The following is a 26,081-nucleotide window of genomic DNA, read 5'->3' as shown; positions in this document are numbered from 1 at the left end:
AATTAAAAAATGTACATCGTGCAAATTTGTAAGGTGCAGTATTGTAGTGAGTATTTTACATGATTTTTCATGAATTTTAGTGTTGTATACACGTGCATTCAATAACAATCAACTTAACCTACAAATTTAAATTGTCAGTTCTCATTTGATTCTATGCAATTTATGAAGTATTGAACGGCTCTTTGAAAATAAAAATGTAAGTTTGTAAAATAAATTATAACATTTATAAAGTTAAAATATAAGTTACTTTTAGTAATTATAGTTAAAGAATAATTTATTACAGAACAATAATGTTACGTCAGGGCAACGTCTGCCGGGTCCGGTAGTATAATTATAACTTATAATAACTTACTTATAATTATAACTTATACTTATTATAATTTACTTACTTAAGAACCTCTATCAAGCGACTTACTTATGGTTCCAGTTAAGGAGCAGATTGTAAATATACTGGTTGTTGAACAAAAAACAAAATTGTTTATACAAAAACCTGATGTGGACACCACATGACTTCCTTTTACTTCTATTAAATTACAAATACACATTTTTTTTAAATGAAAGTACATAAATCTTATTTCATTAATAATTTCTCATAATTTGTCTTTTTTTAAAATTGTTATTGAATTATTATTTATCGTAATTTTTTTTTACAATCAGATGTTAATAATATTAATAGATTGATATACAGAATGCTTCTAAAATGGTGGGCTGGCTATGATTTTTCGGATTCTACTTGTAAAACTAAACAAATAATATCCTTAGGAAAAACGGGAATTTCTCACTGTGTCCACCATTTTGTTATTTTTTATATAAAAATTTATATCTCGAGTTCAGATAGAGGAATCACATTAATCTGTGGTAAGCGTTTTTGTAATAAAGTTTTAAAATTAGAAAAAATCAGAAATTAAATACCTTCGCAAATTACAAAATGGCGGCCATGTTTATTTTTTAATACGTTATATCTTCGTAAATATTAGTTTTATCAAAATTTATGTTATTGCTAAAATGTTAAGCCTTTTATTTTGAAAAAAAATTACATTTTGTTTTTTAAAATCGGTTAACAAGTAGCCGAGTTATGGCAGAAAATTGATATTGTAATTTTGTGTCTGTTTTCATGTCCTCCACTTTCCGTTCAATTCGATTAAATATTAATTGTTTTTATTTATTGTTAATTTTAGTATGTAAATTAGTATCAAATTAAGTAATAATTTTCTCACAATAATAGACCTAATAATAAAAGTAAAACAACTACCTATGATAATCTCACGTTAATTGTAGAACATTAGGTATACTTTATTTTTTAAATAAACGGTTAACAATCGTTAAAAGTTATAAGAGATATACAATGTGTCATCCATTAGAGATTACATAAGTTTCCAGTCATTTTCTGAAAGATTGTCTTAACCGTTCAAAAATTCCCGGAGTATTCCTAATTTCTTGAAATCCATCATAGATTCTTTGTTAAAGATCCTCAATGTTGAGTGTAATAAACAATAATATGTTTCAAACGGCCTCACAGGTAGAAATCAAGGGGGTTTAAGTCAGGTGATCGGGCAAGCCATGGCACTGGCCTTCCCCGACTTATCCATTTTTCATAGAAATCTGATACCGACTGACTGAAATGTGCTGGAGCTCCACCGTGGTGAAACCACCACTTAATTCCTCTTAATTGTAGTTTCCAAAAAATGTGGATGATTTTCGGCAAATGAGCAAGATAATTTTCTCCATTTAAATGATTTTTTTTTTGTCTTCAGTCATTTGACTGGTTTGATGCAGTTCTCCAAGATTCCCTATCTAGTGCTAGTCGTTTCATTTCAGTATACCCTCTACATCCTACATCCCTAACAATTTGTTTTACACATTCCAAACGTGGCCTGCCTACACAATTTTTTCCTTCTACCTGTCCTTCCAATATTAAAGCGACTTTTCCAGGATGCCTTAGTATGTGGCCTATAAGTCTGTCTCTTCTTTTAACTATATTTTTCCAAATGCTTCTTTCTTCATCTATTTGCCGCAATACCTCTTCATTTGTTACTTTATCCACCCGTCTGATTTTTAACATTCTTCTACAGAACCACATTTCAAAAGCTTCTAATCTTTTCTTCTCAGGTACTCCGATTGTCCAAGTTTCACTTCCATATAAAGCGACGCTCCAAACATACACTTTCAAAAATCTTTTCCTGACATTTAAATTAATTTTTGATGTAAACAAATTATATTTCTGACTGAAGGCTCGTTTCGCTTGTGCTATTCGGCATTTTATATCGCTCCTTCTTCGTCCATCTTAAGTAATTCTACTTCCCAAATAACAAAATTCTTCTACCTCCGTAATCTTTTCTCCTCCTATTTTCACATTCAGCGGTCCATCTTTGTTATTTCTACTACATTTCATTACTTTTGTATTCTTCTTGTTTATTTTCATGTGATAGTTCTTGCGTAGGACTTCATCTATGCCGTTCATTGTTTCTTCTAAATCCTTTTTACTCTCGGCTAGAATTACTATATCATCAGCAAATCGTAGCATCTTTATCTTTTCACCTTGTATTGTTACTCCGAATCTAAATTGTTCTTTAACATCATTAACTGCTAGTTCCATGTAAAGATTAAAAAGTAACGGAGATAGGGAACATCCTTGTCGGACATCCCTTTTTTATTACGGCTTTTTTTTTATGTTCTTCTATTATTACTGTTGCCGTTTTGTTCCTGTACATGTTAGCAGTTGTTCTTCTATCTCTGTATTTGAACCCTAATTTTTTTAAAATGCTGAACATTTTATTCCAGTCTACGTTATCGAATGCCTTTTCTAGGTCTATAAACGCCAAGTATGTTGGTTTGTTTTTCTTTAATCTTCCTTCTACTATTAATCTGAGGCCTAAAATTGCTTTAAATGATTTGGTAGAATCATAAAACCCAAAAGATAGTCATTTAAAAATACCTGTTCGTATGTTTAGGGAAAATCATTGTTGATGGCTACTTTGGAAGGTACGTAAGAATTCTCGTCGCTCCAGATACACTGGGTGTGATAGTTTTGAACACCATTCTTGTTGAAAGAAGTTTAATTTTTACAATTAACATGATCAGAAGTAATAGTCGCTGTATAAAATTATTCAATAGTGAAAAATTAATATCAATTGTTTTATTATTATGTAATGTTAAATTTTATTGTAAGAAAATTATTACTTAATTTGATACTAATTTACAATAAATAAATTAATGTTATTATTATTTTCGTTTACTATTATTATTATTACTACTAATGTCATTATTATTATTATTATGAATGGTTTGTCTTGTTTTACTTATGTTCTTTAAGTAATAAATTGTAATTATATAAACATTTTCAGTTGTCAATCTCAATTTCCTGATCGAGTCGCGAACACGCGAGAATATACTACACCAATTAATTATGTAGGCTGAGGATTTCTATACATCTGTATTAATTAAAATGTAATTTTTTTTAGACTTTCACTGTTGAATTTTTTCTTTTTGATGTTTTTAATATATCCTTTACTGAGTGGAATTTAAAATCCCGACATGTTTAGATTTGAGAAATTAACAATTGAAATAATTTGTTTTACTTATTTTCTGTATTATAAAACGTGCAAAATGTAAACGTAATTATTTGTTATATATTTTAAGATTAACTAATTTGACATTAATATAATTTTTCTTTACATATATATGTTATTCTTATTTTTTGGAAAAAAATTTGTCTCCGATATAAATTTAGTAAAATGTTAGGGGTTCTTTTTTTTTATTTTTTATTTTTTTTTACTTAATCTCTGTGGTTTTAACAAAACAAAATTCCCGACGAATAAAGTTACAATCCTGTAGTCAAGTTCAAACATTGTGGTTTAATTAAATTTCACGTCGTATTAATTAAAATATTTGGAACAGTTTTCCCTAGACGGTCCTTTCTCTTTCTTTTTTTAATATCATACATTTTTTTTTTTTTACTTTTATTGTCCTCCATCGTATAATTTTTTACCGGTCTTTCTTACTCATTTTTTGTACTTTTTTTTATGATCTTCATTTTTTTCACTTTTGAATAAAATAATATAAAGTTTTTATTTTCATTTTTTAGTGTTTTTATGCAGGAATATACGTATATATATATTTAAAAGTAAATGAGTCATGAATAATCTTTAATAGAGTGTAAACACGAAATTCTAGCTGTTTTTGTCATGACTACGTTACACCAAAATAGTCAATGGGGAGCGTCTTTCCCTTATCTACTCCACTCTTCTAATTGTTGTGTAAATGAATTTATTCACATTTACCGATATAAAAACTACATTAATCGATGGAATTAATGTATTCCCGTAAAGTATCCTTATAGTTTTATCTGATTACTACGGCAGTTAGTACACTTAATTGTTTTTTACACTCATTTTTTTAATGAATTTAAGAAATTGACAAATGAATGAAATTTAAATAAAATACAAAACTGTATTGTCGATGATAAAAATAATAATTGATCACGAAAAGTTGCTCCCGTATCATATAATAATTTCATCGTCACCGATGTCGTAAGAATTATATCCAGGAAAATCGAACACCAGTGATTAATGATGATTAGGATCTACGTACTTTTACCATGTTTATTTCCTTTTATTTATTTATTTTTTCGTTCGGCCATCTTTAGATCACGTTAATATAATTTGACTTCTTTCTTTTCCCAGAACTTCCTCACTATCACTGCTTCTTTTTTTTCGCTCCAGCTGAGATTTCTAGTAGGATTTATTTTTTTCTTGAAACTTAGATTTATCGACTAATTTTCTAAATGTATCTCTTTTAGATATAACTTTTTTGTTTATTTTTAGTTCCTCGAGGTATTTTTCGATTTGTTTGTACGAATTTGTTCTTGTCGTCTTTTCATTAATAAAATTAAAAATGTTCTTTCTCTCATTCTGTTATTGTTCATTCTATATAGATGCTAGTAAACGTTTATCCTTCTTTTGCACAGTGTGTTTTTTTTAAATAAAAAATAATTTTAAAGAAAAAAAAAATAAAGAATACTATAATCGAAACCGCAAGCAACCGAATTATACAAAAGTACCTTGAAATTATAAATTGATAATTTAATATTTCATAACGCACCGAGAATAGCTTAATGATGTACACAAGTAGGAAGGTTTCGGAGACAGGGCTTAACGATGGAAACTGTCTTTCTACCACACCTCCTCACCTCTATCGCTAATGAAAAACCACCATTTTAACGGTAAAATTTTATGAAAAATCGTTACACGTAATTCTTCTTGACTAATAGCAAGGGAAATGTTTGTGAAAAAATTTAATAAAAATAGGAATACGTGTTTCATCATTATGAACCGGTTATCTATTCGTGTTTCGCTTAATATTTCTATATATTAACTATTACAGTATTCAAAAAGTGACGCAATCTTATGGAAGAATGTTTCTTTCTTTTGTTGCCGGTTTGATTGAGAAAAAATGGGTTACACAATGCAGCATAAAATATTCATCGTCTCCAAATACATTAGATATGCCAGTTATGTTCAGACCCAGAATGCCTTTACTGAAAAGTACGATGTGGATGCACCAAACAAGTGTCCATCGAGCGGCTGTACGACAAGTTCCAAGAGACAAGGAATGTGGCAAATTCAGCCAAAAGTGGTCGACCGAAAGTGCTAACATCAAAAAAGTTGATCGACGTGAAAGCTGCATATTGAAACCTTCAAATCAACGCCGCAGCTGCAGAGGTAACACCCGACTTGTTGGCTACAGTCTGGAATAAAATCTTCTTTAGGTGGGATATATGTTGCATTAGAAATAGAGCCATATCGAAATAAAGTGAATGTCGGGTGACAAACTCAATCTAATCTGTACGCTACTTCGATAAATATTTACGCTTTTAAATTTGTGATGTCATTTTGATTTATATACTATAAGATAGATCTGCAACCGTTTGTCGGATTTTCACGATTCATACGGCGAATGTGTTACTAGACTAATTGTAACATGCACCAGGTACACTCTCGAGATCTAACTAAACTAACTGAGATCAACCAGATCTCAATTATTCGGAAACTCGCATCACGCGAAAACCAACCGAATGATTGCTTTCAAATTTGCAGGAGTAATTGTCATCCCAGGGAACTTTTTAAGCCACAGACCAATACCGTAACTCCTAGGGGTTAAAGTTGTGAATTAAAGATCTTCATTAAAGAAAAAAAAAAGAAGAACCTTTTACTTCATTATTATATTCTGTCAATATGGTAACAGAATATGTTATGAATTTTCCGTCGTCAAAGGTGTGTGCATTTTAGTTACCTTAGATACTACTATACTAACCCACCGGGTTGGTCCAGTGGTGAACGCGTCTTCCCAAATCAGCTGATTTGGAAGTCGAGAGTTCTAGCGTTCAAGTCCTAGTAAAGCCAATTATTTTTAGACGGATTTGAATACTAAATCGTGGATACCGGTGTTCTTTGGTGGTTCGGTTTCAATTAACCACACGTCTCAGGTATGGTCGAACTGAGAATGTACAAGACTACACTTCATTTACACTCATATACATATCATCCTCTAAAGTATTATCTGAACGGTAGTTACCGGAGGCTAAACAGGAAAAAGCGAGATACTACTATACTGTCTTTTGTAATTTAGTTTCTTTTTCAGGTATTTGTAGTCTGTATTCTTTAATTGTTATTTATCAGTATTATCCTCACAACCATGACGGTAACGATCATTTCGGAGCCCTCTGAATAGAGAGGAACGGCGAGCGAAACGAGCTCTGCGGCCCTGTGGTGAGCCCGAGGAGCCGCTGGGCAGCTCCGACGTTCGCTCGCTCGGGCCGGTTAGTGCATAAGTATAAATGCACTGTTTATTTTCCTTATTTTAAAAAACAATGTTGAACAAATGCGTTCTGTTACTTCGAATTGTGAAATACGCATTTTAGCGTATTTTAAATTTAATTAATATTACCAAATTTGATTAAGGCGTGAATCAATTATTTATTTTTTACAATTTCAAAAAGTTATTTTTTTCCATGAAGTTTTACTTTTAATGAACTACACCACTCCCCCTTCCACACACTTACACTTAAGTCATTTCGACATTCACTGCATATTAGGTTTTATTGGGGCATATCACGGAATTCGAGTTTTATTAGCCTAGTACTATCTCGTACGTATTCTGATAAATCTAAGTGGCATATTATTTGGACAAATGACTTACTATGATCATTCGACTAATTTTAAGAGAGACAGACTTTAAAATATTGTAACAGGACCAGTATAACGAACTAGCGTAACGATTATCTTCCAATAAAAAAAAAAAAATAAAGAGAAAATAATAATGGAAAGAAGGAACCAAAAGGAAATAAACGGGATCCTTTTCTTAGAGTAACAGGTCCGTTTAACAATCTGTTCTGTCTAATACAGACAAAGGTACCTCCAACAGCTGTTCGACTAGAAGGGTTCCCTGACCGGAATAAGAAATTTACAGAAAAACGAAAGGACGAAAGCGATAAAAATTATTACGCTTCAACAATTAAAGGGATGACCAACTGGTTCTAATGGCCAGGGGATATAAATACTGCCAGGGACCAGCGAATTAGTAGTTCGACGAGACCATGTTCGGCGCAGTCGTGATAACAAGCGATAACAGAATAGTTTTGCGAAGCTTTTTTTGACGGGGATGCGGTGACAGCGATAACAGTAAACGATTGTTACCAGCGAGTGAAAAGTACGTCACGACCTGTTTTTGGTGGACAGTCGGTGAATACAAGATGTTGTTCGGTAAGTTAATGGTAAACAGTAGTAAAAGTGATCTACTCATTCATAAAGTGTAGGGTAGTTCAATTACTGAAAACGGTAAAAGTAATAATACTTACAAAAATTTTGAATTGTATGAACTTTAGACTTTTCTAATATTAATGCAATATTAGGGTTTAGCGGTCATTATAACGTTTTCAGTAAGTTGAACTGTATTCTGGTTTTTATAATCTAATTGTCATTAAATAAATCTTTCTTTTTATTTGAATTTGAATTTTTTATGTTATTTATATACAAATTATGATTATTTTTATTATTATTTATTTTGTTTATATGTCTCTAAATTAATAAATTGTATTTATAAGAAATTTTTTATTTGTTAGTCTATAAATATCCTTTTCGAACCGCGAACACGCGACAATATATTGAGCTAATTGCTGTTTTTCTTTAAAATAAATGCCATGAAAAAGACTTGTTTTTTAGCGCTTTATAGATTGACACATACAGCAGTTATAACGATTCGTTGCGCCTGTTGATACACAGCTCCTGACAGTACAGTCGGCTCCCTACGGCTCACCCAGCTCCCGGCGGCTCAGTCGGCTCCACCCATGCTATAAAAACTGGCTCCGCACTAGCATAAAAAGTCTCTGCCCATCCTTCGAAGACTCATTTGTGTTTGATACAAATGTATCATTAATTTAATATATATGTGAATTACAAAATCGAGATTATAATAAATGTATGTAAATGAACCAACGAATAATTAAATATTAAAAATAATTAAACCTAACCAAGGTACTTCTACTAACCAAGGCGGCAGTTATTTCAACAGCGCCTTTGTGTGAATGTGTGTGTATGTATTTTTGCGTGTGTATTTTATGAGATATAAAATGAATACTCATAAATTTTAAGCGTAAACTTTGATAGTGTAAGATAAAGAAAATAACTCTTGCATAAAATGTGTTTCCAAACTTTGCAGTTTTATCTTCTAATATTTTATCGTAAATAATATTGAGGATTGAACATGACAGTGTTCATTTATATTTTATGGTTTAATCATACGACACGGGTGCGGTCAAAAGTAAATGAAATAAACATCGCTGTAATATAGATTTATTTAAAAAAACGTTTTATTTATTAGTTCTTCAATTATTGTAACAGAGAATTCCAATTTATAAGAGGAAAAAATATCTGTATTGTAATCTGTAAATCATCTAAATTTAATTTTTTTCTTAATATTTTTTTTTTCATTATTTAAACTTTGGAATGGAGTTTTTTCTTTTTGCTTCCATCAGTTTATTTGTTTCATTCAAATTTTTCTCACTTTTTATTTTTTTATTTGTTTCAACCTGATTTATTTATCGAGTACCTTATCGTTTAAAAATATAATTTCTTTATGGTAAAACATTCTGTTTATGGTTTACCTGTAGAATTTCTGCGCAGTGCAGGTGAGGAAGCGATTGATAGATTATACAAACTGGTGTGTAAAATTTATGAAAAGGGGGAATTTCCGTCAGACTTCAAAAAAAGTATTATAGTCATGATACCAAAGAAAACAGGGGCAGATAATGTGAAGAATACAGGACAATTAGTTTAACTAGTCATGCAGCAAAAATCTTAACTAGAATTCTATACAGAAGAATTGAGAGGAGAGTGGAAGAAGTGTTAGGAGAAGACCAATTAAGTTTCAGGAAAAGTATAGGGACAAGGGAAGCAATTTTAGGCCTCAGATTAATAGTAGAAGGAAGATTTAAAGAAAAACAAACCGACATACTTGGCGTTTATAGACCTAGAAAAGGCAATCGATAACGTAGACTGGAATAAAATGTTCAGCATTTAAAAAAATTAGGGTTCAAATACAGAGATAGAAGAACAATTGCTAACATGTACAGGAACCAAACAGCAACAGTAACAATTGAAGAACATAAGAAAAAAGCCGTAATAAGAAAAAGAGTCCGACAAGGATGTTCCCTAACTCCGTTACTTTTTAATCTTTACATGGAACTGGCGGTTGATGATGTTAACGTACATCGGAGTAACAGTACAAGGTGAAAAGATAAAGATGCTACGATTTGCTGATGATATAGTAATTCTAGCCGAGAGTACAAAGGATTTAAAAGAAACAGTGAACGGCATAGATGAAGTCCTACGCAAGAACTATCGCATGAAAATAAACAAGAAGAAAACAAAAGTAATGAAATGTAGTAGAAATAACAAAGATGGACCGCTGAATGTGAAAATAGGGGGGAAAAAACATTATGGAGGTAGAAGAATTTTGTTATTTGGGAAGTAGAATTGCTAAAGATGGGCGAAGCAGGAGCGATATAAAATGCCGAATAGCACAAGCTAAACGAGCCTTCAGTAAGAAATATAATTTGTTTACATCAAAAATTAATTTAAATGTCAGGAAAAGATTTTAGAAAGTATATGTTTGGAGTGTCGCTTTATATGGAAGTGAAACTTGGACGATCGGAGTATCTGAGAAGAAAAGATTAGAAGCTTTTGAAATGCGGTGCTGTAGGAGAATGTTAAAAATCAGATGGGTGGATAAAGTGACAAATGAAGAGGTATTGCGGCAAATAGATGAAGAAAGAAGCGTTTGGAAAAATATAGTTAAAAGAAGAGACAGACTTATAGGCCACATACTAAGGCATCCTGGAAAAGTCGCTTTAATATTGGAAGGACAGGTAGAAGGAAAAAATTGTATAGGCAGGCCACGTTTGGAATATGTAAAACAAATTGTTAGGGATGTAGGATACTGAAATGAAACGACTAGCACTAGATAGGGAATCTTGGAGAGCCGCATCAAACCAGTCAAATAACTGAAGACAAAAAAGAAATGGTTTTCGTTTATTTTTTTATTTACTCAAAAAATTAAGGATAAGTTTTATTTTCTATACGCTAGACCGAAATCAGGCCTAGTGATTTTTTGTAAACTAGAATTCTATCAGTACGATTACATAAAAGCATCTCACAAGCATAAGCACAATCGGAGCATATAGACCGCTTCGTTTATGTTTCGAAGGTTCATAAACAAACCGTTCCAGCGCATTGTCGGTTCATCAAACTGTTGTTATTATTATAGACACAGACTTGTGTTAATATTCGTTTACAACCAGGCGTCAGAAACGATGTAACGGGTAAAAATTAAATTCTGATTTCGGTCTTGTGTTCCATATTTCATTTTTTTCTACTCCTTCAGTTTATTTTTCTGTTCCTTCTATAATCCATTTGCCTCCTTCGAAACCGATATATTGATAACAACACGCCGAACCCGAAAAAACGATCACAATATTCGATTTTTAAAATGAAACATTAAGGGTCTAAGTTAAGCAAAATTAAAAGAATGGATAAATAGTGAACGTCACACCGGCTAAATAATAGTGGACACATCGGCTCCCTACGGGATATCAAACGACGGTGTAGACGCCCCTATGGCTCGCTTGATTACCATTTAACACGGTTTCTGGCGGGTCATGGCGGGTTCAGGGTCTACTTACATAGGTTTAACCTGGACCGAGTGGATGACTATCCGGTGTGTCAAGAAACGCCCCATAATGTCTTTTTCAGATGTCCCATGTACGTTGAGGCATGGAATGACCTCATTTTTTTTGTTAAAGAGGTGGGGAATCCCATTTACGGACGCCTAAGCAGTGTCGGGCTCGCTAACAGGTGCCGCAAGATGTTATTAATATGCGTATGTAAACCTGCGCACTACCGTCTAAACCGCCACTCCTGGCTACCAACCCTTTCTGGAACCGCTAACGAAGCTCCTTCTGGAAGAGGGGTTACACGCCCACTCATACGTCATAGTGCAATCGCATCATAATAAACCAAAACACATCAGTCACAGCAAACAAGATACATCACCCGTACATCAAGATACAGAAAACAGATTATGAAAGTACAAACTACATACAAAAAAAAAAATCACACAATATACAAATACAAGAGAAGAAAAACTAGAAATAAACAGAGGGGCCATGTTCGCACCTGAAGAGGTACAAGACATCCTGCTCGACTATGAAATAATATGGAGAGGGACTACTAACTACAGTAGAGCGGTTATGGAAGACCTAAGAAAACGGGAGGAGTACCGCAGAACATGAGGAGCTGGAGGACGGGCGGGCGGACAAGCTCCCGGCTGAGTATCTAGAGAGCCGCCTGAACGTGTGGGGGTCACCTGGACGCGATGAGGACGCGAGCACTCCGCCTGCGTGTCTGACAGCGACCGCAGACGAGCGGGTGATGAGACGAGTTGTTTGTTAATGATACATATTGATTCTGAGTTTTCATGTTGAGCTGTATGGTTTACTATATTTTAGTTTGTTTTTTTTTTTTTAATCTGTTGTGTACTGCTGTTATGTATATATTATTTTGTCTTTAATTTTCCATTTGGTCGCGCACTAATTATGTATGTAGCAATTTAGGTGTAATATTTTGTGTTATTGATTTAAAGTTACTATGTTAATAGTTCTTTATTTATTTTGTTTGTTACGTATTATTTTGAGTTATATATGTGATATATATTCGTAACGTATTTTGCTTGCTATTTGGTCACAAGTGTTTGATGTATTTGATACATTCTCATGTGCAGCACTGCATTAGCGTATGAATGTATAAGTAGGTGTAACACCCCCTTCCTTTGAATAAATGCCACACTAGCGGTACCAGGAAGGGTGGATAGTCAGGGTTGAAGGTTTAGTCGGCAGTGCGCACGTATACTCATAACATCTTACGGTACCTGTTAGCGAACCTGACACTGCTTAGGCGTCCGTAAATGGGGTTCCTCCACCTCTATAATAAAAAAAAAAACCACAGAACGGTTTGCCCGTCTACCTTCATTAAATGAATTGAGGAAAAATCATCCAAATGACATCAAAAGATGAATTAGAATTAAACGATTGTCTTTAACTTCTTACTCGCTAAAGTTAGTGTAAAACATAAATAAAGAAAGAATCAAGAAATTGTTAGCGCAGAAGAATGTTTTATAGCCACTCAAAAGGAATTTAACCGGAATGCGATGGTTTCATGACTTTAACTATTGTAAAGGAATATTCGTTGAATATATTTAATAAAATTTAATTAAAGAAAAAATCAAATATATAACTTTAAAAATTAATAAAGGTTTTTTTGTAAATAATGAAAAATTCTAACTTGAGCAAATCATGCTTTATTAAAGTAACTGTATAACTTGCTCGATCCAATGCGATTCTGTACACTACTGACTGCGTACATTCTCCTATTTCCTTTCGCTTTATTACACGCTCGCTCTTTACCGGGCGCTAGGATGGATATAAATTATCGTGCTAGAAAATACTTGCGTATAAAGCTAGCTGATATCTGATTAAATCCAGGTAACAAATATGCGCTTACCTTTTTCTATGGAAATTTGACATGTACAATTTTAACAAGCTAGTAAGATTTCAATTCTAGTTTTACTTTGATTTTTATTACTTGATTCGCACTCGATTTTGGATTTTGATTACAAAATTCAAATTGTGGTAAAATAATTTGGGGTAACAAATTATCCTTACCTAAGGAATTTGGAATTTTTTGAATTTTTGCTGTTCCGCCCTGTTTGTCGTGACTAGAATCTTATCAAGTGACTACGATCTTATCAGTAACACGATCACCACTTGTAGCGCTTGCATTTTTCGACCGACCGACTTCATTGCATTTTATTTTACATTTTTTGTTTTAATAATACTGTAATTAAATTTTATGTTCTAAGAAATACTGTATTATCGTCATTGTTCCTATCGATTCTAGTAAATAGAAATCTGCTTAATTTCTATCCGTATGAATTTTTTGACAATAGACGTATAAAAGGAAAAATTCATTTATGTAGATCTCCAGGTTATTAAAGTTTGGCCTTCAGAATAATTTTTACAGTTTCTTACTAAAATATTTTTTTTTTTTTTATAACTACTGAATTAAAATCTTTCTTTAGTTTTCTATAACCTTCTTATATGAAGGTTATAGAAAACTGGTATTGGAAAATAAGAAAATTGGTATTTTTCTTATTTTGTAATAAATTTAATTGAATAAATTTTGCTCGTAAAAAAAAAATCTCACGTAATCCCATATATTCATGAAATAAATGAAAATTTAAGACACGAGAGAAATTACAGTGATCGTATAACAAATAAGACCTAGAGATCATAGTGCCAGCAGCATTTTGACAAATAAAGCATTAACCACATTAAGGGAAACTTTTCTGATTTATGTATTTCGTCTAGTTTGTACAAATAGATTCCTATTATTAGAATTTTGACCTTCAGAAATAAATAATGTAGTACCCAAAGATAATAATCCTCTTTTCTCTAACAATGTAAGTGATTTCCTCTACGTAAAGATTCTTTTCTATATCCCATATGTTTTATACATAAAATGAAAAAATAATTAAATATCGCTGTTAAATTCGTAATCTTATGTTATTATTATTTTCCATTCTAGGTCTCATACCCAGAATATAATCATCATGACAAGACTAGCCAAGTCACGTTTGGTTCACTGATTGTATAGGAATTCTATGACTATTCTGCATGTTTTTAAAACTTATGGTTTTCTGGATTGTAGTACGAGTGCTTTCTCTAAAATTATCATTTTATTTTGGTAGCCTTTAAACTTTCTTGTGTGATTTCTGTTGCAGATATAAACCTTGGTACTGTAGTGACTTGATTTTGTGTCTAGAATTCCTTTATTTCTTCTTTTAAGCTTATATATTTCGAAAATTTCTCTTCTTCCTTTTGCTGTGGTTGAAGTTTTCGAGTATGGATACGACTATCAAATTCGAAGTTGTTTTTGTTCCTGTTTTTTATAGTAGTATCCGGTCTACTGTCAAAAACAGTTTCGTCTATGAATACTATCCCAATATAGTTTTACTGTTTCATTCTGTAGGATTGATTTGGGGTGAAGTTTTTATAAAGACGTTTCTATTGTAATTTAGCTGTAATTTTTTTAATTTACTGGTAAGCAATGGGAAATAATTTGCAACTATATCATGACTTTCTATGTTCGTGTGTGCCCACTAGTATTTTATATCCTCCGGTATTGTAGGTAGATTTTGCTCATTGATCGACATTTTTCTAGGTTAAAAAGTCTATGCCAATCACTCATTTAAGGGAAGTCTAGTTCTGGTACAGTAAACTATACGGTATGAATTAATAACACGAAATGGTATATGTAAATAAAAAGTTCAAAAAAGTATTCTCAGACTAATATTAAAAAGTTTTCTCTTTTCTATCTAAGAAGCAGTAACATTTACTAATTGTAAGTATTTTATGTAAGTTACTCTCTATAATTTACAAAACTAAATAAAATAGTTTCAGCGACTATGTAACTTTCCTACATTTATCGGTATGGAGTCATTTTGAATGTAGTTTTGGACATTTCTTGTGGAGATGACTTGGTTCTGAATTGCTGGTAGGATTCTTTTTCAAGAAAGAATTCTCCTTTTTGCAGCCATTAGTAGGATTGTCTGTATGGGTTTGTTGGATGATCCTGTGATAAACACGTAGTGCCTTTTCCGACCATCTCTGTACTTTTTCTTCGCGGGTGATAGGTCCAGTATTATCTCTATTTTCGTTGTGTGTATTGGCATGATTAAGTAGTGGTGAAACCTTTATCTGCTTGGGCTATTGCGTGATAAAATTTAATGGTATTATTTAAGAAATATTATCTGAGTCTATGTATTTGGATGTTGTGCAGAGTATGAAAATCAGTGAATTTTCTCCCGCCGTTTGAGGCGGGAGAAACCTCCTGTGTGAGGTTATTATTTCGATGCAATATTGGGATGAAGGAATCTATGTCTGATCAACTCAGTTCGATTCAATCTATCACGATCCTCAAGATCTGTCACATTTCATTTGATGATTTCCTTGGATGTAATTCTGGATGTCTTTTAGCACTACCGGTAGTGGGTTGACGAAACCCCACGATTAACGAATCACCCTGGAAAATCGCTCTTTTTGTATCAATTTTTCTTGTTGAGTTGATAGGCGAATAGTTGTGCGCCAGTTCTTCATGACTACTGAAAGAAAATTTTGTGGGTATGGGTGGATTCTATAAATTTCCAGAACAATTTGAAGCTACCTGAGAGGGACGAATTGAAGTCCATCGTATTCTATTTAACATGTTTGTAAATTCATCTGCTTCATTGTGACTTGTTTCGTGATGATGCTGTTTACTATCAGATGTTCTTTACATCTTTGGCTATTCCTTTTGCATCCTTTCTGCCGGTCAGTTAGCATAATGGTCAACCGGTATGTTTTCCGATCGGACAAGAGCACTGAGGATGCCAAACTAAAGGTTATGGATATAGCTCCCTCTAGTCCATGTAAATATGTATTAGGGATTTTTCTGGACATATCCGGGGCATTTAACAACTTATGGTGGTACTCTTCTCTGTTTCAGATGCATAAGCGTAAGTGTACACGAAATGAATTAGAAGTGCTCTCAAGTTATTTCAGCCATCGGACCGATTCCCTGCGTGATGGCGGCTCGGAGCTTCGTAAGACCTTAACTAAAGGATGCCCTCAGGGCGGTGTTCCGAGTCTTCTTCTTTGTATTATAGAATTCGATTCCATGTTGCGTTTAAGGTTGCCATGTGTTTGTCGTGTCGTCGCTTATGCTGACGACGCGCTGCTACTGATTGAAGGAGATTCGCGTAACGAGGTAGAGTTCCGAGCTGCTCGTGCTTCTGAGACACTCCGATTGTGGCATCTACAATATAAGATAATTTTCACAATGATGTTTCTTAAGGCCGATTGGCTGATTTCCGACTAATCCGGGTTCGGATGGCTGGTTTCCCCATTCGGTACGTTACGGCTCAAAAAACCTGGGTGTTATCGTTGATGAAAATTTTCGGTTAAGGAACATCTACAGTATGTAGCAAAAAAGGACGCTGATGCTTTCTATGGAATCCGTAGAGTCATTCATCCCGATCGGGGGTTGAATTATCGTACCATGCGTATCTTTTACAAAGGTGTCAACGAAGCTATTATGCTGTATGCTGCGCCGGTCTGGGCTCACCGCATGGCTTTAAGGTACTGCGCGGACATTTTGGTGCGACTTCTCTTGCTGGCTGTTATAGGCGGTTATAGAACAGTCTCGCGGAAGGCAATCTATAACAGAGTAATAGACACAGTCAAACCAATAAATATCTTGGCTAATCAGCGTAAGGAACGCTACATTTACAACGTAAATAATCTTTTGACGTCAGAACGAAATCAGTAGATTGAAGACCGGGATCTTGCATCTTGGCAGGTCAGGTGGGAAGAATCCCCTACAGGTCGCTACACGCATGGTATATTTCCTATACTGTCTGCTTTAGGTGCGATTGGATGGTTCTCCCCCAATCGGTATATCACACTTTCTTTCCGGGCATGGTGCCTTTCGGGCGAATTTAGCTAGGTTTCGTTTGGTGGATTCGAGTCAATGCCCGGATTTTGGAACTGATAATACAGTGGATTACGTCCTCTACGTCTGTCCCCGATACGAGGTCGAACGTTCACGAGCTGAACGTTCGAGCTGGAGGGGCTTCCCTCCGCCGGTGGCGGTCCTGATTGACTTGGTAATGCCAAGCGAGACACCATGATTGGACCGGTTGGTGGTGAGGGGTTTGTCTCCGGTGCCTGCGCGGACCGGAAATAAGTTTGAGTCTATTTGTTGTTAGACTGTTTTCTCCGTAAGTGTTCGAAATTCATGATTTGTGGTTAGCTCCTTACTATGATCCTTTCCTGATCTATTAATATTTATTCTGTAACTTTGTGTAAACACTGGATATTTTTGAATGAAAAGTTTACGTAGTTGAGAACTGTAACCTGTGGATACTGTCTCCATTTGTTTAGCGTGTTGTAAACGTACAAGACATGGTGGTGCATTTCATTTATTCACTGCGTACGCTTTCTAAGTCACCAGCTATGATGGTTGTCGTGATTCCCGGAAAAATACCAAGAGGTGAGTTGTAGTCCGTCGGCAGATCGTCCTCATTATTCTGATTCCAGCTGACCTGCCTTTTGGTGACACGGGTAGAGTGTGCCACTAGCTCCACCATCATCTGCAGCAGCCCGTGAATGACACCTCTGCGTAGGGCCAGGCTGAGACCCCGTATCGCCTGGGTTATTTATTCTAGTCCTCCTTGTCTCTATTGCATTATTAGAAAGGGTAAGCGCGAATTAGCCGGTTTTCAACCACCCCTAACGTGGACGTAGGGTGCAGACGCTGACGAAACGCCGCCCGATCCGGAAACAGAAAGCTTGAATTTTTGCTGTTCCGCCCTGTTTGTCGTCGGGGAAGTTTTTTTCTTTTGTCACTGAGGTAGTTGATTGGTTTTCACTATTCGTTCACGGGAGATACTTCATTTCACTTCTATAATCCATATTTAGAAGGGATCCCCCTATCCGCCACGTCGGAACGTGCCATCTAGAAATTACCGGTTCCCGGAAGGTTATTATTATATTGATTAACTTTCAAGGTTATGTTAATAAAACCAATGTAACTATATACTGTTAAATACTCGAATGTTTTCTTTTAATAAAATGTGTTATTTCCTTTCTTATACCGTTAATATTTATTTTGTTTTTCTACTTTTACTTCCTTGTAAAAATGTTATTCAAATAAAAAAAAAAGTTTATATTTATCTGCGGTTTTATTGTTTGTAAGTTATAAAAATTTTATTATAGATCCCTGATTTACGCTACATTTATTTTTATGTTGTGTGTGCTTACTTGACATTTAAAATAAAAAAGGAAAAAATATTACAAAACTATACAATAGTGTTTATTTTTCACAGTATTGATTTTTACACTTCCTTTCTTAGCAAGATGTGTAAATCCGTTTGTGTAATATTTTAGTTTTGTAATACTTTTATTTATAATTCGATTTTTGATTAAACTTTATTTTAATGTTGATTGATGAACGTTAAAAAAAAATATATATATATTGTTTCTATATATATATATATATAGAAACAATATATTTCATTATTATTTTGTAGTTTCATACGGTAAGAGAAGGATTTCGGAATAAAGACCAAAAAGCGATCTTTTATGTAACTTAAATGAAATATCTCTACAGAATTTTGCATTAATAATAGACCTTTTTCAGTAAAAATGCTATTATCAATCGCTTTTTGATTTGATTAATTTGAAGTCAGGGTTATTGATGATCAAAAAATAAGGAGGAAAAAAAGGAACGCTAAATTTTATTTGAAATTTATTGAATAAAAAAAATGCTGTGAAAACCATTTACAAACAAATAAAATTTTTAATATTAAACGATATTTATTTGTGTCTAAAAGAAATTAATGAAAAAAATATTATATTATTTTTTTAAGAAAAATCGGTAATAAATAAATTTCGACATTCATGAAATATAGAAGTAGCGTAAGAAGGAGTCTAAGTGGAAACCGGAGAGTCAACTTGAACAATCTAAACCACTTATTCGGATTTGCCAGAATCCTTTGATAGACGCTCTTTTAAGGTCAGATAAGATAAAGAATTTATCTTCAGTAAATCGAGATATAATATAAATCTTAGAATAAATATAGCATAAATCTTTAACTTTCCTAGAAATATTTCCGATCCGATATTCTGGCCTTTCTTTCTTTGCTTATCTTTACTTTAATAATATTTACAAGATCTTACAATAGAAACATTCCATAAAAGTTTTTTTTTTAATAAATTTCATTTCTAAAGTTCTATTTGATATCAATTCTGTACAGTTGTATAATTAATTTTATACGTTGTAATTAATTAATTTCGTCTGCACCAACCTAATTCTTGTTTATACAAACATTTTTTTTTTACGTTTTTGTATCTGATAAGATTATTTTAGACTACAGAAGTTTTTGAACGCGATTGAATTTTACGTTTTTTTATTTTAATAGCAAGCCAAACATTGTTTTATTCCATTTTTAATTTGTTTTTTTTCCCTAAACATCATAAACCCGATTTGTTTTTTGTTTTTTTTAAAATCTATTTATGAGTGTCTACTTCCTCGATGTGTTTAGTTTTATTTATAACGTTTCCAAAAACAGAGGCCAATCTCCTAAAAAAATAAATTTATTATTATTTTTACTTTACTTGCTAAGTAGTTGCATTGTAAAGCTATACAACATACTAAATAAAGCACGCTAATCGGTTCAAATTTTCCATATCCGGATTATTGAAAATCTTCACTTTTTTGACCTCCATTTTATATATATATATATATATATTAGCATACCCAGCCCACCCGAAATGCGTATGTCATTTACGTTGTCCTTCGACTAACCTACTCGTATATATTCTAATACCATGGGGACTAAATTACGATTAATATGAGAGAAGCGACTCTGACTGGTGTCTCTTGTATTCTGTAGGTGATTTAGATTTACATACGTCATGGAGATAAGATAGACTATGTCAGATCACATGTAAATCGACAAATTAATTAGCATATCTCTTTACTATGTCAAAAAATCCATCGCTTAAAATGAATAAAAGTCACTGACCGTTGAAATGTAAAAGGGGTAGTGTTCTTAAACCGTTATTAGTTTTCAATACTGTTTTATTTTTTATTTTTTTGATATTACGTAAATCCTTTGTACTTTATCTGCAGAGTGCTCTGTAAATCGATTGCTGTTCTGTTCATATATATCAAATCGGACTCTGTTTTCTAATATGAAGAGAAATCAGTGATAAGGAAAAAGATTGTATACCCAAGGGCTCTGTGCTGTTCGACCACTTGTTTTTAGCGTATATATTTATGTAATGGATGTTTCCAAGGAAGCATTTCTGTATTTTTTTAGATGATTAACACTGTTTTATAGAGAAAAAAACATCTCAGAATTAAAAGCCTACATTCACGATGACATTAATTTACTTAAATTGTGCTTTACCAACAATTATATAGTGATCAGCACTAAAACAACGTTTATTCTTTTCAATATAAAAAACTATACTTTTTTGACCCCTTTAAAATACAATCTGGTATCTTGTAATAATAGTGTACAATGTCTGTGTTCCAATATAGAAACGGTAGATGAAATGAAATACCTGGGTTTACTTATAGAATCAAGTTGGAGTCTACAAGCAAGAGTTGGAAAAATTATATAACTCGTACAAGAATAAATTGCTTAGATATTCAAGAATGTTTTATATATTCAAGCCAATGTATGATGCAGAAGTACTAAGAAAGATATACTCTGCTTTAGTTAATTCAACGATAAAGTACGGTTTAACAATTTGGAGAGGTAAACCACTTGTTATCTACTAAAATTATTTGTTCAACTTATACCAAATAAAATCCGATTAAATCACACTTTACTTCTATTTGTTTCTATAAGAATACTACAATTCAGGAAAACATATATTCATAAAGTACTTAGAGTTTTTTTCATAGAACTAATGAAAGAAGTAATACAAAATACTGAGAGATGAACCATAAAAACAAATTGAATGTTCCTATACGTACACCAAGATTGAACATTTTCAAAATTAAGTTTTTTTAGTTAAATTTGGATAAATCAAATTATGCTAGACACATATTACAAAATTAATACATCTATTATCCCGATAATTTTATTAAAATATTAAATATTTCGAACGACTTATAAAACCAGTATCCTCGAAAAATTCAATAAATACTATTATAAAAATAAATTAATTAATGAACAGATCAGATTCGATGACGATGTTTTATTCAAACAAATAATTAATAATTATCAATATACCTAAACTTTCTCCTTCCAACCACTAATATTCATAACAACTGCGACCTTCTTACAAAAAAGACATGACTAATTTTATATTATGATGACCGGTTGTTGTGATTTTAACATTTTATAAATTTACATTCTACATACTTTAATTTTAATGTTCTCAAATTAAAGAATAACCTTTCCTGAGGATGGTCGAATGACCCAAAGTACTAGAAAAGAGAACGCGGACGAATTGTTAGTAAGGTTGAATTTCATTCATTTATATAAAAAATAATTTTCAAAATGTTTCACACGCATAAGAACTTTTTTCTTATTACCAGGAACGATAAGAATTTTAGAAGTTAAAAGAAAATTTTTGAAAGTTTTGTAAGAATTTCTTTTACAATTGAACGGTAATAGCCATTTTTATAATACTTTTGTGTTGTTTCTATTCATTTACTTCATTATTGTTGTTCATTATTGTTACTTCATTATAATTTGCTTCATTATTGTGACGAGTTTACCTTGTTTGATTTATTGTTATAATACTGGAAATATTAAGTTAAACAATTTCAATCTGAGTAATAAATATATCTATATATATACCTATTGTTAAGAATAATTATATTATACTTATAAAATATTGTATGACACTAATAAAGATTAAATAAATAAATAAAATTTAAAAAAATCGGTTTAACTACGCTTTTCCGCGACCATACTTGAATTTCAATAATTCTGGTGATTTTAAATTGGCATTATGACCCTCCGAACTAATTTTGCAGCAGTTCATGAATAGATTGATAATATCTTGTATTTTAACTTAATTTTTTTAACATGGCTCGTTAGTATATATATAATATATAGAAAATCATAAATATAAATCCGCTACCAACAAATCATTATATATATATTTCTTGTGTGCGTGTGTATGTCACTGAATTCCTCCTAAACGGCTGGACTGATTTTGATGAAATTTTTTGTGTGTTCAAGGGGATTCGAGAATGGTTTAGATTCACAATTTGGTCCACTGGAAAGTGTTTTTTTAATTAATTAGTAGTTGTTGATTTTGGAATGTTTTACATTGGATCCGGCAGACTGCGCTACGATCGCAGTATCGAATATTCAATAATATTCTATTTTAATTTTAGTTTGTCCCGACAGTTGGTGCTGCGATCAAATTGAGAAAAATATTTCGTAATTTTGTGTTATTACTGTGTTACAAAAAATCGCGAGAAAACAGTTTTTTTAATAAATAAGAGGCTAATAAATCAGATGGAAATGTAAACAAAGTAAAACCAATCAGATCAATGCAAGATGGCCGCTGTCAAACACAACGACCAATCACAAAGAGCCCGTATGGCCGTTGCAAATGTAAACAAAATCACAACTGATTAAGTAACAAGTAGGCAGCACTGCGATCGCGTTTAGAATTGTGCGCGTATTGAGAAACATTATATTATATTATTATTTATTGAAATAACGTTTTAAAGTGTAATTAAAAAATATACATTGTGCAAATTTGTAAGGTACAGTATTGAAGTGAAAATGTTTTTTTAATTTATTTATTTGTTGTTGATCTTGGGATGTTTAAGGTTCACAATTGGGTCCGGTAGGCAGAGCTGCGATCGCATTTGGCATTTGGTTTATCAGTCAAACTCGGTAGTTGGTACTGTGATCAGATTCTAGGAATTTTTTTTATTTTGTTGCTTTTTCGCATATCAGTTACTTGCGTCGTAGCTTAGTGTTGTTCTTACATTAAAATTCGTATTAAGAGAATAGTTTGAATTAAATCCGATAGGTAGAGCAGAGCTGTTGTTTTGCCATTTGAATTTATTTACATTCTGACTTTTATAAAGTGAAAGGTTAAATTTTGTTAAATTGTTAATGTTCAGTTTTTTAAGGTTTTATGAAACTTTCAATTGTTGTCATTTAATCTATATGTATACTCAGATCTAGCAATAGCGAAGCATTGCAGAGTCTACTAGAATTGCGCGCATATTGAGAATATTATATTATATTATTATTTATTGTAATAACGTTTTAAAGTTTAATTAAAAAATGTACATTGTGCAAATTTGTAAGGTGCAGTATTGAAGTGAGTATTTTACATGATTTTTCATGAATTTTAGTGTTGTATACACGTGCATTCAATAACAATCAACTTAACCTACAAATTTAAATTGTCAGTTCTCATTTGATTCTATGCAACTTATGAAGTATTGAACGGCTCTTTGAAAATAAAAATTAAGTTTGTAAAATAAATTATAACATTTATAAAATTACAATATAAGTTACTTATAATATAGTTTATAGTATATTTAAAAAATTGAATTTACAATGTTTTAGCCGATTAATTTTATAAAAAGTTTTCTAAATTTTTTTTAAATTTACAATTATCTAAAATTTGGTAAAATAGATGTTAAAATAAAGAATGAGAAAAATGATAAAAATTTCTTCTAAAATTTTAACTACGTTGCTTTTTTACAGTGCTTTAATTTTTTTATTAATTTATTAATTAAGCGGTTACATGATTATGAAACATCAAAATTATTAAATTTAAAAAAAATATGTAGGAGGTACTTGTTTAGAATGATGTAAAGTGAAAATTAGTAGTAATGTGGATGAAAATTTATTAATTACACTAATTAATTATTAATTTTACGGCGTTTCGATTTTTTAATTCAATTTTCATTGCACATCTCAATATTTAGTGAAAATAAATATTAACCATACTACACATAATTAATCAATAAACTCATTACAATAATACAACAAGTACAAACTGATAATATCATACTAAGAGTCATTTTAATGAAATTTAGAACACATTCCTGCTAATTTTAACTTAAGTTACTTATATTATATGTGCGTGCATTTATTACAGAATAATGCCGCGTCAGGACAACGTCTGTCGGGTCCACTAGTTTTTGTATAAATTTACATCGTAGTGCTTTTGGAAAATGATTTTCATCTTCAGGGACGTATCGTAACTAATTATAAATACAATAATAATACTTCACATTTTAAATGAGTTAGATTAATAAAAATAATATTTGTATAAATATAAAAACTGATCGTCAATTATTAAAATCAAGTCATACGTAACGCGTCTTAGTATGGTGGTCACAATCACAATTGTTATATGCTGTAGGTAACAATTGTGATCAACACATTGACAAGACGCATTACGCACGACTTGATTTTAATAATAGACGATCAATTGTTATATTTATTTATTTATTTAACCCATTTTATATGTGTAGTATTATTATTATATGTATAACTAGTTACGATACGTTCTGAAGATAGAAATCATTTTCCCGAAGCGGTCGGATGTAAATTTATACAATTATTTGTTGGTAAGCGGATTTATATTTATAATTTTTTTAAATATCTTCTATGTTTAAGAGATTGGATGACTTTTACTTCTGGACCGTAATAAAAAAACAAACCTTACGCCAATTTAACATAATCGGATAATTATGATGGTAAATTATGTGATATAGTTCTCATTTTCCATGCCGGCTGCAGGGGGATATATATCACTGAGACAAGACAGTACCTTACAGTATTGATGTTAGTTAAGCACAAACGATTCTGTAGGTAACTAAAATGTTACTTTCGTTTAATGGGTAAATTTTTTTCGTTAAACTTAGTTTAACACCATTCCGTTCAGAGAAGTTAACGATTATTTTCTGATATTATCGCTTGTTATCGGCTCGATAAAGGATTTCGAGAGATTTTAAGATAAGATTCTTACAATTATATTGTTCATTTACTCAAGATAAACTTCTGTACAAATAATCAAATGATTATAAACAATAATTTTGATTCTACCGTTAAATTACAATAAGTAATGAAAATTACTCGGTACTTAAGAAATCATTATAGCAATATGATTGAAATTACAAAATTAATAAAAGACTTTTATTGTTTACAAAAGCAAACTTTTTTTACACTATCGACAATTTATAATAGAAATAATGAATTCTCCCCACCCCTTAAAATAGTAATAATAACCTCCTGTTAATAATGAACTCACAAAACGGCTTCTAGCACTTAATCGCAGAGCAGATCTCATTTTTAATGGAAAACGAAATACGCTATCGACGCACGCATTCTTCGTTCGTTCGCTCTGACTGCTATCACGTACATACTGTCACTTGAATCGGAACGCAAGTGTTAGTGGATGTTTTATTGCCTTACTTATCGCAAAGCCTGGACATCACTCCCTTTCTGAAGCTTTAATAATTAATGCCGGATATTTATCTTTACTATGGGAGGAGGTTAATTATTATACTTAAGTTGCTTTAAGGATGGACGGAAATGCGTTCCGTTACTTTTTCAGATTGTGGGTATGATAACATTTAACCTGGGTGATTTCTTGGGAAAGAAGCAAACTTTTTTTGCATCCTCCCGGCGCGATTTCCTTTCAGTCGATCATCTGAATAGCCTTTCGGTTTAGCAGGAATGCTTCTGGCAGTGTTCTAGTTTTATAAATGGTAAAGCATTGCACTCCCTTCGCGGAAAGAGTCGCATACTGTGGCTGGAGGTGGTTAGTTTCTTATTTATATTTTAAAATGACGGAAGGAAAGAAGAGGTATATGGGTTTTGGAAATTTTTCGTCTGTTAATCTGGACTGTGATTTCTCTGCT

The sequence above is a fragment of the Lycorma delicatula genome, chromosome 12, assembly GCF_047948215.1.
Source record: "Lycorma delicatula isolate Av1 chromosome 12, ASM4794821v1, whole genome shotgun sequence".
In the NCBI taxonomy this organism is placed as follows: domain Eukaryota; kingdom Metazoa; phylum Arthropoda; class Insecta; order Hemiptera; family Fulgoridae; genus Lycorma; species Lycorma delicatula.
Note: the sequence above shows the minus strand (reverse complement) of the source record.